This window comes from Microcebus murinus, chromosome 1, assembly GCF_040939455.1.
Source record: "Microcebus murinus isolate Inina chromosome 1, M.murinus_Inina_mat1.0, whole genome shotgun sequence".
Lineage (NCBI taxonomy): Eukaryota > Metazoa > Chordata > Mammalia > Primates > Cheirogaleidae > Microcebus > Microcebus murinus.
Window position 1 is genome coordinate 122482786 of NC_134104.1, and position 13743 is coordinate 122496528.

General features: G+C 41.6%; 1 protein-coding gene across 4 annotated transcripts in view; it reads right to left on the bottom strand.

Moving 5' to 3' along the window:
- TMEM108 (transmembrane protein 108) overlaps nucleotides 1-13743 on the bottom strand; it is a 298074-nt gene that overhangs the window by 133677 nt on the left and 150654 nt on the right. The window lies entirely within an intron of this gene.

A 13743-nucleotide genomic window follows, 5' to 3' on the forward strand; every position in this document is an offset into this window, starting at 1 on the left:
TTTTCTCTACAACCCTTTCAAAGCTTTTCTATTAATATAATTAACCATGGTGTGACATAAACAGTTTACAGGCTAACATTCTCTGCCCTTTACCACACCAGTGCAGCCCAACAGCTTGCCATGTTTACTAACTGCCTCAATTCCTTGAACTCTCTGACACACAGTGGGGCTGTCCCATTACTGTTTCTTCAGACTCAACACAAACTGTTAACGTTTCATCTGGTTCTGCAAAGATACCGTAGTTATACATGCTTCCTATCTGGCCTTTCCCACCTCTATCCTTCAGGCCCAGCTAGAATCTGTAATATACTGGATGAGGAGGCCTACCTAAAACCTCTCTCATCTTCTTGTAGCCCCTCAGTGCCCATGCAAGGATAGCAGCTTTCAATTAGTAGCAGGAGTGGGTACAGCATCATTTGAGCGCTGGATGAAGATGAATTCAAGAAACAATTAAGTGAATGTATATTGGGAACCAGATTTCTTTTCCCATCCTTTTTCACAGTTGCTATAATAATCTAAGACTTCTAAAAATACAGCCATAAGGATGGCACAACCAGAGCTTGTTAACCAAAAAATAATGAGGCTAAATGAGCTACAGATTCATCAGCTTATAAAAGGAATGGCCCACTGCCTCAATGGGTTGCAACATTTCTTTTCCTAAGTATAACCCAGCCAATATTTGACTTGAGAGCCAATACCTCTATCCTGCTACTATTTGTTTTATTTCTTTAAACAGACCCAGGGGAGAAACAAAAAGACCAACCACCAAAGCTGCTAAAACAAGAGAAGGCATATTGCAGGAGAACGGCTAGAGTTCACTGGCTAAAGCTGCAAAAATTCCAAGAAACACACACTCTTGGACCGATTCTCAATATCAGAGGGAAAAAAAGAAACAATCAGATGGTACAACTGTCTTCAGTGGGTCACAGTTTTCCAAGTACAGGGCTGTGACTTGGGTGAAATATGGAGGCTGTGGTATTATGGAAAAGATACTGGAATTGGAGTAGAAAGTCCTCAGCCCCTATTCCTAGTTCTAGCATCTTAGGTATAACACTTGGCTTTTTGGGACTGCATTTTCTTTACAGTAACATGGTGTTAAAATGATGTCTACCGACACGGTTGTCAGGATGAGTTAGTCAATGGCATATTAGATGGGAAAACACTGTAAAGCATAAAAAGCTTGTTACTGTCCATCTTCTTTGGTTGTCATGTTGGTTATGGGGACTAATCATTGCCTCTAAGTTCAGAATCAATTAAAACATACAAGAGGAGTAAGAAATAGATTAAAACATTATCTTTATTACTAGTTAAGTTAGATTTAAGAACATGGCTTGACCTGTGGCTTCTTAGTATATCCTATAATGTACTATTTTTTTTCACATTCTGTACCCGCCTTGACTATATTAATACTATAAGTTTTTGGGGTGCAGAGGCTATGTTTTATATATCTCCGTAGAGTTTCCCATAAAGCCATACCTGCAACAGGCATTCTGCCTGATAAAGAACCACCACTAACCACATGTATACTACAATTCTCTGGGTGAAGTCTCTTTCTTCACTAGCCTGGGAGCTCTTGGAGGAAAGGGCCCATGTCTTTTCATTCCCAGTGCCTAGCATAATGCCTAGCACATATTAGGTTCTCTATAAAAGTATGTTGAAAGATCACAAAAACAGAAGGGTACCAAATGGTCTGGTGCCACCCAGGGGTTTGAGGTAGGGATTTAAAGTAGGGCTTCCTTCTAAGAATCCCATTCTTCCTAGTTTATTCATTTGGGAAAGAGATCTACCTGCATATTATTGTGATTTAAGGTTTTATTTGAGACTGCTTCCTCCATGACAAACTTCAGCATCTGAGCCCCGGACATCTCAATTAGTTACTCTGCTAATGGCCTTAGCAGAGAACTGTCACTTGGTAATTAACTTAGAACCATGACAGAAGCCTGTGACATCTGATGTTTCAGAACATAGCACTGACCCTTGTTCTTCCCTCAAGAGACAAATACACCATGAAACAATTTCCTTTGCAGTTGCTGGTGGAATCAGCTCACAGCATGATACCCAGGATGAGATGGCAGCAGAGGTCTCCTGAAGGGGTGGGGGGACCTCAAAATCCTCTTCTGAAGAGGGCTCTGCAAAGGCTCTGAGAAAGCAAGCTTTCCTGTATAGATGAACTCTAGGTTTCTCCGTGGGGTGCATGCATGAGATGGGGCTCACTCGGCTGCAGCCATCAGAGCAGGGGCTGTTCAGGAGTCAGGCCCTCTGCTCTGTGTGATTTTCTGTCTTCTAAGCCCTGAGGCTACATCTCCAAGAGCCACATCTCCAGGGAAAAATACCTGGTCACACTTATTTATCATTACAATTTATAATGCACAAGAAAAGCCCATGGGACTACATCCAGGAGGAATTTCAATTACCTCTATCACCAAAAGGCACAAGACAAACTGCTTAATAATCAGCTCTTCACCAGCCACCTTCGGCGCTCAGATGGAACCCCCAGACTGGTGCTCAGAGAATGAGTCTTAGGACAGGGATTCACTGGGAAGAGGAGGAAGATGCAATAATTTGTAGTTGTAATATGATACATGAGAATGAGAACAAGATCCTAGCAATGAAAGACAGATGAAGTTTTACATAAAACATAAAGTTCAGAGAAATAGCAAGAATAGGGGAAGACATGATAATGACGGTGAGAGTAGTAATAGCCCATTTATGGCAGTGTGTTAAATGTATTAAACATGTTAACTTGTAAGTCACTAACCCAACGTGTTTAAATATTGTCTAGCACATCGTCAGTGCTGTTAACCATGACCAGGAATATGACACTCCAGCTCTGTCACCTGTGATGAGGACAGTCCATGTATTCTTATCAGAACTCTCAAGAGAGACTATGACAAAGTCAATCTCTGTGGGGTTTTGCTTGTTACCTCATCCCAGCTGGGCCTCTTTCCCTATTCAGGCCTACTCCTCTCGGTTATTTCTGGGAAGGACTTCTTAGAAGTCATTTCACAGGACTCTGTGTCTCAGGGCTCAAGGTCTGCTTCTAGGGAGCTTCCCAGGCTAAGATACTCACCACAGCAGAAATGACTATCCTGACAATATCAGACCAATTTTGGGGTGAAATATGGGATTTTTTCCCCTATGGAATTTCTATAAGTAGGCTATTTAAATAGGTATGTTTATTTTTTAGCTCAATTATTTTACACTTACTACATGTCAACATAATGATAACAAATCAATGAATTAATGTGACTGTATCTGTCCAACCTTCCTTTTTCTACCTTCAGCCTCCTTTTTGTACCTTCTACCTTTTTCTACCTATCTACTATATCATGGTGAGGGCTGCTTGGATGTGACTCCAAGCGTTCAGACAAGAAAGCTGCCCAGCTTCCTTTAAGCAGGCACTCCCTTGGTCTTGGACCTGTCCACGTTTCATCATGACCTCCAGGCCAGCAGCTGGAATCTTAACTACCACCCCTGCTCAAGTGCCCCACCCCAGAGCTTCCAACTGTCCCCTCTCATTTCATCTCCCACTGCCCTGGGAGATATCAGGGCATGACCTAGCAAGCACTTGGGGTCCTCCATCTGGGAGAATCCTGAACCCTTGCTTCTGTGCCGTTTGGGGAGAGTGGGCACACTCATTTCTTTCTCTAACCAAGGCACTTCAAAGAAAACTGCATCTTTTGATCTCAGAGGGCTCCAGGGCTCTCTCCTGAGAGAGAGAGCAGAGAGAGTATAATTAGCAGACCGAGAGCACAGAGCTTGGGCTCTGCACTGTGGGGAGATAGTTGTGTGACTTTGAGAGAAGCTCCCAGGGGATCATTAAAGCACTCAGGCTCAGTGTTAACCAGACTCACTGATCACAGGACAGGGAGTTCTCTTTCTTGCTTCCTCTCATCACACATGGCACAATCATGTTCCCAGCACTGGCACTGGTTGGCAAGGGCAGGAGACAGAACGTGTGCACCAGAGTTATGTGTGAGCATAGGAATCACATCTAGAGCTGTTCCTGCCCTGAGCACACCCTCAGTGAGCCTCTCACCTCCTCTGAAGGCCACATCCCTACAGCACTCAGTCCCCACAGACCCTTCCAGGGAGCTTCTAGATCAGCTCAGGTAACTTGTTTTTAAAACACTCAGCTCTCTATCCCTGTCCATTACAGCCTTCTCTGGTCCTGACTTTGTGGTCAAATTTCTCCAAGAAGCTGTTTAAACTCACTGGTTTTGTTTGTTCACACCCTATCTACTCCTCAACTCATACCCATCACTTAACTGAGCATCTACTCTGAACCAGGCACTATGATAAGTGCTAGATATGCTTATATTCACAACTCTATGAAGAATAGCAATACCACAGGGTAGTCAGTTGAATGGTGGTCTCCCAAAAGATACATCCACATCTTAACCCTGAAACCTATGAATGTGACTTTATTTGGAAAAATGGTCTTTGCAAATACAATTAAGCTAAGGATCTTGAGATGGGCTAATGATGGTCAAACTTATCCAAGAAGCTGTATAAACTCACTGGTTCCATTTCCTCACACCTGACTTACTTATCCAGGTGGGGCCTTATATCCAATGACAAGTATCCCTGTAAGAGGCAGAGGAAAGACACATGGAAAAGGAGAGAAGACTATGTGAAGATGGAGACAGAGACTGGAGCCATCAGAATGGAAGAGTCAAGGACGGTTTCTTCCTTAGAGCTTTCAGAAGGAGTGTGGCACACCCAACCCCTTAATTTTAACCTCTGGCTTCATGAACTGTGAGATAAAAAGAATTCTGCTGTTTTAAGCCACCAAATTTGTGATAACTTATTACAGGAGCCACAGGAAACAAATACACATACCCATGTTACAGATGGGGAACTAATGAAGACGCTCAGGAGGGAATGAGTAATGAGACTGGCCACAGCTCACAGCTGAGTGATATTCTAGTGCAGCCAGAGCAAAAGCAAGGAATTCACCTTTGAGAAGCTGCTAGAACACCTGCAGCAGATAAATGACTTTTCCTCTGGAGGAGAAAGGCTGGAAAACATCTGAGGGCAGGCGTAAAGAGAAGATAAAGCCTAGTGATGGAAATGACCCAAAGAAAGGGAAGTGGATGGAGAGGAGAAGGAGTTATGGAAGATGCTACAAAGGCAGTGTATCATAGGCTTGGGGGACTTGTTGGCTTCTAGACTAAAGTATCTCCAGTGTCCATCACATTTGTAAATGCAATGATGATTAAATATTTCAGAAAACTTTCGAAGATTTATTACAAAGCCAATACAAAGTTGCTGGAAAGAATCCCTTTTTCCATTAAAAAAAAATTCTGTTCAAATTTCCCTTTTTCAGAAAAATCTCCCAGAATTTTACCAGATCCTGACAAGCAAAACAATACTCTGGTGGATCAGCCCCCAACTCATGAGGTTTATGCATATTAATGAGCATTTTACTGAATTGAGATCTGGGTGAGGGAATATAGACTACTTTTCACATTTCACTTTTGTAAACAAGATTTGCTAAGCAATCGTGCAATATTATAACAAAAGACATAAGTTCTTTAAGGGCAGTAATAAAGCAACACCCCATATTTGGAAGGCATTTTACAACATGAAATGTTTTTATACCCTTCCCCTTTAACTCTTCCAACAATCCTCCAGGTAGATATTATACTCATCACGTACGTGTTGTAGTTGAGGAAAATGAGGCAGCTCTTGGGAGGAAGTACTCTGAGCAAAGACACATAAGTAGTAAGGAGAAGTGAGAGCTCAAAGTACATCCTTTAAATTCAAATTCTATACTCTCCCATCATATGTGTTAACAAAAGCACTTTCATATAGAAAATTGAATTTACTCATAAAAGTTAACACTTGAATTTGCATAAGTCAAGAACTCTCCTGAGTGTGAGCATGACTTCCCTCACCTACACTCTCCTGCCAACCATGTAATGGAATGTACTCAAAGTCATAAAATTGAATTTCTTTACAATATTTTATTCTTCATTCTTCACTGGCATTGTTTACAATGAGAATGTCTTATTGAGGTTTTGTTTTACCTGGATAAGAGAGTTGTTGACTTATGCAAATTTAAAATCACAACCTAAAATGTAAAAGACATTAAATCAACATGATACCTTTAAGGACCCAGTATGCCTAAACTTCCCAGGTTAACATTACATTTGAAAGTGTGACTTCCTCAAATTTTCTGTATAAATGACTTATCCCATAGAACTAAAGAGATTATTCTCCTTAAATAACATTTATAAACCTTTTCACAATGAAAAAAATCCAACTTCAGATTGTTGATCTGTGAAACAATTACCGAGCACAAAGTAAGAAAGAGGGAATTTTATAACATCAAGTTCTTGTTTTCCTTTTGCATTATAACCCCAGTCAGCCCATTCCTCATGCCCTTCTCATTCTTAAAACAACAACTTCCAGTATATCCTGAAGAGTAACACAAAACTTCAAGTTCTAACAGTTACTAATCCCACAACACATAGGAGAGATTCTTTTGGCTCCTTCCCTGACACCTTCTCTCCTTTCTCCTTCTTAACTGATTCTGGTTTTATTCCAAGATCCTCTTCCCCATACAGACCACATGATGCAGGGAAGCTGAAACCATCTCCTGCTCCAGGATAGCCTTTCATAAGTCTACAACAGTGATGCTGAATGTGTAGCCTCTGGACCAAAGCTTCAGCATCATTGGAAGCTTAGGAATATAAATTCTTGGCCTCATACCAGATCTACTGAATCAGGGACCTGGGGTGAGCCTAGTGATCCGTGTTTAAATAAGCACTCCAGGTGATTCTGTTGTATGCTAAAGTTTAGGAACCGCAGACCTAAGCCAGTGATTCTGAGCCCTTGTTGCACATTAGAATCATCTGATGGCCAGGCTCCATGCCCAGAGATTCTGATTTAATGAATCTGGGGTGGGGTCTGCTCAAGCAGATTTGTTAAATGCTCCCCAGGTGATTCTAGTGTACAGTCGGGTTTGAGAAACACTGGCAAAGCCAATCAAATTAATCCAGTCTGAAATACTGAATTGTAGGATCCATGAAACAAGTGTCTTAGAAGACACTCACTATTGTTACAGCTACTGGTGGTAGCATGAGAGAACTGCAGGTTATATTAATGAACTAGTCTTAGCTACTAAATGGACCATGTTCTCCTGAGGTAGCAGCCTCAGGAATAATGAATTCACAACGGGTGGGGGACAAATGGCCCAACAGCTGTGCAGCAGTGGAAGCATGCTCAAATCAGTATGTTTTGTACAGAAAAGGGTGAAAATAATTTGGAGACAAATTCATGGTAAGCCAGGATTTGAACTCAAGCAGTGTTAATCCAGAATCCATGGCCTTAACCATGGCTACCACACTATGACTCCCATATGACCATGACCAGGAAGTATAAAACTCAAGGAAAGACAACTTCACTGGTGAGGGAGGAGAAGGAAATGAAGATGCCATGAAGAATGATGAAGCTTCCTTCATCTCCTCATGCTATAGTATGCCCAGTATGGATACAGAATGGCAATATCCGTATGATTGCCTATAACATCTAAAAGGGCATGCATATCTTGAGTCAGCATTTGTTTGGGCCCCAAATACCATGTCAGTTATAACTGATATTAACGCTGCCTCCTCAATCTTAGGGAAAATTTCCTCTCATTTATCAGGAGAAACAAACCAAGAAGAGAAAATGCATGAGTCAACTTCAGTTAGTGATGGTCCAGCTTCTCTGATCTCTCTCTAGCCTCTAAATGGAAATTGCTTTGTTCGGTGGGGCCCACTTGGGCTGGGAGCTGGGAATACAGATGAGTTTGCTGAGCCTTGGTCTTAAGGCAGAATTCAGTGGCAGACACTCAAGGACTACATTACCCAGTTAGCCACAATCCAATCTAACAATTTTGCATTTTATCCCTACAATGTGTTTCCACATTGTAAAATGTAATTGATGGTGTGTGCTAGTTTAAGAAACATTTTTCCTTTCTTAGTGGTTCATAAAATAACAGTGTATCTTACAATTAATGGCATCTCAGATTTGATGAAATATGGTAATTAGGCAGTTATGAGTCCCATTATGATTCAAGCTCCAGATTAGACTGGAGAGAGAAGAATGGATGACGAAATGGAATATCCATGCCTCAGAAGCTGGAAGACAAGACAACAAGCACATGCACACCCATGGCTAAGTATCTTGTAAGGGATGGAATGTTAGTTGTGGGCACACTGTGAGAAGGTGTGGTGTGTGTGTGTGTGTGTGTGTGTGTGTGTGTGTGTGCAACAGAGAAAAAGACACACACACACACACACACACACACACACACACACACACACACACACACACACAAGGGAGAAGTGGGGAGAGATGAGGCTGGAGGGGTTGTCTGGGACCAGACTGTTAACAGCTTGAATGCTAACCTAAGCAATTTAGGATTGTTCTTCCAGGTCAGTGGTTCTTAAATACCCTGGCCTCATGACTTCTTAGTACTCTTAAAATTTATTAAGGACCCCTCACAAAGAGCCTTTGTTTATGTGGATTATACCTACTGATATTTACTGTATTAAAAGCAAAAGCTAAGAAACAAAAATATTAATTCATTAACAATAAAAACTCATTACATGTTAACAAATAACATTTGTAATGAAAAATAACTATGTTTTGTATATAAACAATTAGTGAGAAGGGTGGCATTCTTTTGCATTTTTATAAATCTCTTTAATGTCTGGCTTATGAAAGACAGTTGGCTCTCATAGCAGTTTCTGAATCCAATCTGTTGATATATGTTGTTTTGGTTTGAGTACAGTATATGAAAAAAAAATCTGGCTCTATAAAGATATGTAGTTGGAAAAAAAGGGCCTCACAGATTTCTTAAAAAGGTTGCAGGGATCCCTAGGGATTCTTGGACCACACTATGAGAACCGCTGCTTTTGGTAATGCACAAACCACTATAAGAATATCAGCAGATGACAGGAAGCTAATGCTAAAGTAATCTGAGGATGAACTAGAAGGAGGAGGCCTGAGAACAGGACAGCAAGCAGGAAGACTATTAAAATGGTCCAGGAAGACCAAGAACACGGGAAGCCCTTCTCTAAAGAGGAGACACTGGGGTGCAGACGTGTATGCATTCACATGTTAGAGTCTACGGGAGCCGGTATCCAAATGCATCCAGGCTAGGGCAGACAGCAAACCAAGGATGACGTCAGGCATTTTGGGTTGGAAAATCTGGGCGGATGTTAGTTAGATGGTGATGATACAAAGGTACAGATATAAGGCACAGGAAGGCCATTTCTTTTTTTTTTTTTTTTTTTTTTTTTTGAGACAGAGTCTCACTTTGTTGCCCAGGCTAGAGTGAGTGCCGTGGCGTCAGCCTAGCTCATAGCAACCTCAAACTCCTGGGCTCAAGCAATCCTGCTGCCTCAGCCTCCCAAGTAGCTGGGACTACAGGCATTCGCCACTATGCCCGGCTAATTTTTTTTTTTTGTATATATATTTTTAGTTGGCCAATTAATTTCTTTCTATTTATAGTAGAGACGGGGTCTCGCTCTTGCTCAGGCTGGTTTCGAACTCCTGACCTCGAGCAATCCGCCCGCCTCGGCCTCCCAGAGAGCTAGGATTACAGGCGTGAGCCACCGCGCCCGGCCTAGGAAGGCCATTTCTAGTATTAGCTCACCAAAGATGAAAGGAATGAGCCAGAAAGAGAAAGGATGTGAAGATTCCAGACCCATGGCACAGAGAGATCCAGACAAACAGGCTCTGGGAAGCTCACTTTTTTATACTACTGTATTCAATGCTGTTTTAAAATGATAACAAAACAGTGTTTGCATTAAGACAGTAAAACTAATCTCTTTAAAAATGCAAATACCCTCAAGAGTTAAGGAGGGAGGAGCTCCTTAATACTCCTTAACCAATAAGCACATCTTGGTATTAATTAGTCAGATTGCTTTCCATCTTAATAGAACACACGAGAACTTCAGATCACAGCCCACGGCAGGACAACTGGCCTGGGAAGGCAGCATGGTGCGGGACTTTGGGTCTAATATGGGATAAGGGGAAGCATGGAGGAAAAAGGAAAAATGTTAATCCCCATGGAATATATTACTACATGGATATTTCCAGTTTAAGAAGTAGCTGGAGAGAAGAATTAAGTCACTGGGTAGCTGGTGGGCAAGAAGGGCTAGTTAGAGTTGAAAAGGCACCAAAGACAATTTTGTCACTTTAAAGTATTTTCAAGGGCTCTACTTAGTTTCAGAGATCACATGAGAGGCATATCACCCCATCAAAAAACAGATTCCAAGAGGAAATAAATGAACTCGACTCCCAACCAGCTTCTTATTACTCCTGGAGAAGTCTAGAGAGGAAGGTGATAGGGACTTGGAGCATGTGTATGTGTGTGCAGACGTGCATACTTCAAAGCTGAGACTGAGACCTGATCTCCATGCCCCGGTAAAGATGGCAGAAGAGGGGATACAGTTCCCCTTCTGTATTCTACAGGCTAGAGGCTCAAATCCATGCCCGGAGCTCTCTTTCTCCTCCTCCACCTAAGATATGGACCTGTGGACAGTTCTCTGGACTGAGCACAGGGTTACTTCTGTGTGGTCAGCACAGACCAGAATATGCAGAGGACACATGAGTGAGCAAGAAGGATATACTAGAAATAATATAGAGCGTGATTTAAGAAATTCACATGCCTGGGGTATAGCAAATGTACAAGTTACTAAACATGATCACTTCTTAAATCAAGCAACTCTGATTTGAATAGATACTGTTATATAAAAACTTCATATTCTAACAAGATTTTAATAACATCTTAGTCTTAACAATGATTTAACACAATGATTTCCCAGCAGATAGCACCTGGGTAAAGGCCACACCTACTGACTCAGATCCCTCCCTCCCCGGCAGGGTCATGTTCTTAAGGTTTTGTGATGATGCTTCTTACTTTCCATTATTGAGTGTTTTTCTAAAAAATCGTGGTGTGGCTTGGGAAAGGCAGCCTTGATCATGTTGATTCTCTCCTCTGTAGAAAGGGGTCAATAATAATTAATGTCTTATTTTTCACAATAAAGTTGTTAGGATCATGTTATGGGAGAACACTTCATAAACAAGAAGATCCTACAGAAACATTAGTTACAGTAGAGCTCCAGGTTACCTTGTACTCATCTCTTCCAGACAGGAAGGCCAATAAGGGAACTGGCATCCATTGTAGGTTTTCTATTTGCCATGCTATCTCCTTCCTCAAGACCCCTTAGCAGTGGGGTGGTGACATCCCATTTTACATGTGGGGCTCATTGAGATTAAGTAATTTGCCTAAGGCAAGCCACTTATAGAGTGACAAAACTATGATTTGAACTGGTCTGCTATCTCAAAAAAACCAGGTATTTTTAATTGTGAGGTGGAAGGGGCAATGGCAGAGGTGACAGCTCTATGCGGGCTGGAACAGCCAGGTGGCTGACATGGACATGAGGGAAGTTGTAGCCACAGCCTGTGCCAGTGCCCATGCCAGAAGGTGAGGCTGCTTTTGTTTTTTGCTCTCACCTAACATCACTACACCAGCAGGATGCAAACTTTGCTGATCACAGGTTAGAACCCTCCCTGTCTATCCCTAAGGACAGCAGAGGGCCCACGTTGCTGATTTTTCCTGGGTATGGAGGGCACCATGGGGGGATGAAGAAAAAGGTATGTACATAGGGGTCAGAGAGACCTGGGTGCAAACCGCAGCTCCATTACTCACTGCCTGAGCACCCGGGGCCAGTCCTTACTTATTTGCCTGTGACACTTCTTCATCTTTAAGCATCTTGAAGTCGCTGGAATGCAGGCAAGCCTTAAGCAAATGCCTGTGAACATAGTGGACACTCAAGAAGGAGTTGCTTCTATGATGATGACGACGACTTATGAACAGGCTAATGTGCACTTAGTAATTAAGTTTTTTTTTTTTTTTCCACAAATACTCTGTGGTAGACTTAAGATAACTGCAAAATGTTACTACTTTTCCTTTTGAGAGGTGCAACATAATTCCTCTTCCCTTGAAGCACGGTTGGTCCTAGTGACTTCCCTGGCCAGTACAACGTGGCTAAAGCATTGTTCTGGGATTTCAAAGTTTAATTCATAAGAAGCTTTATAAGTTTTACCTTGGCATCATGATGGTGAGCTGCCACGTAAGAAGTCTGACTACCTTGAGGCTATCATGCTTTGAGGAAGCCTAAACTTGCCATGTGTGAGGGCTTCAGAGGGAGAGAGATGCTTGGCCAGACCCAGCTATTGGAGCCATTCCAGCCCAGATCCCAAACAATATGCAGCAGGGACAGTAGTCTCTGCCAAACCCTGCTCAAAGTGCAGATTCATGAGCAAAATAAATGACTGTTTTTGCTTTAAGCCACAAAATTTGGAGTAGTTTTTATGTAACAATGTATAATCAGAATGCTCAATCATGTTTTTTTTTTTTTCTAAATTGAAAATACTGAGTTATATAAAATAACATTTTAAGTTTGTGTTGACTCTTTGGTTCTCATATCTATTTTAGATATGGCAAAACCATTTTGTTTGTGGACAATGTTAATATAGGCATAACTTAACTGGCTGACCAATGACCTATATGAACTATTATGTGTGTATGCATGTCAATAATCTGGGTAGTTTCGTGAGGGCCACTACCTGTCTCCTAACCAGCAGGAAACTACCTACTCTGGCTATCTGCATTTCCCAGCAAGCTTTGCAAACAACAAGGTGTTGAGACACAGTTGATTTCTGTATTTTTCCCGATGATGTTTGAAACCTCTTCAGCATTCATAGTTGCTCAACTTAGGAACACAGACCTTGTCATAGCATAAGACTTGTCTCTGAAACATAGGAAAATTTACCCAATTTCTTTACAATAACATATTATATATTAATAACCTTAAAACATGCAAACTTTGGAGCAATCAGTGTAGGTTAAACTCAACAAATATTTTGCTGCCTCCCAAATCTATTATGCTCTTTCCTTTGCTGTTTCTCCTGCTGCAAAGCCTGCCTCCCCTTCTCTGAGGGCTCTGTGTGCATGTATGTGTATAAAATCCTATTTATCCTTTAAATGTCTCCTCTTCCATCAAGGCAGAGTTAATCATTCCTGGATGACATTGCTTCTTCAATCTGTAAAGCCTTTTCTCTAACAAAAAAGCTTATCATTAAAAAAAAAAAATTAACTAACCCACAGTCCCATAGAACACATGGAGAAAGAACATGAGAGAGTCCCCACAACTCTTGGCGACTTTCCACCAGGCTGAAACAGGCTGACGTGATATGTGTTTCAGGGATTAGAATTCAGCAGAAGAAATGAGTCAATTAAAACACCCAGCCAGAATGCTGTCTTTAGATAAAGTGCTTTGCACTGGGGGCACAACATAAACGGAATTACTAAATTTTAAGGGCTGCCTGGTGATTTGCATCTCAATCTCTATTTTATTCATTTTATTTTCTCAGCAAAAGCTAACAAGGGGCCACTCAGTCTAGGAAAGATAGGTACTTCATTTAACTAGACAATGAACTCCCAGTTTTCTAACTCCATGGTTTTGATTTGACCTGGAGTGGGCAGTGCCTATTGTCCCAGGTGGGCCAATCAAAACATCAAACCCACCAAGCGGTATTGATTTTTACATTCCTTTAGTAGCAATTCCAATCCTCAAGGATATACAGTCCCTAAACGGCAACTGGTGCTTTGTGGCACAATCTCCAAAATGCAAAGAGCAACATGCAGAAAGTTATAATGGAACACTCTTTATTTAA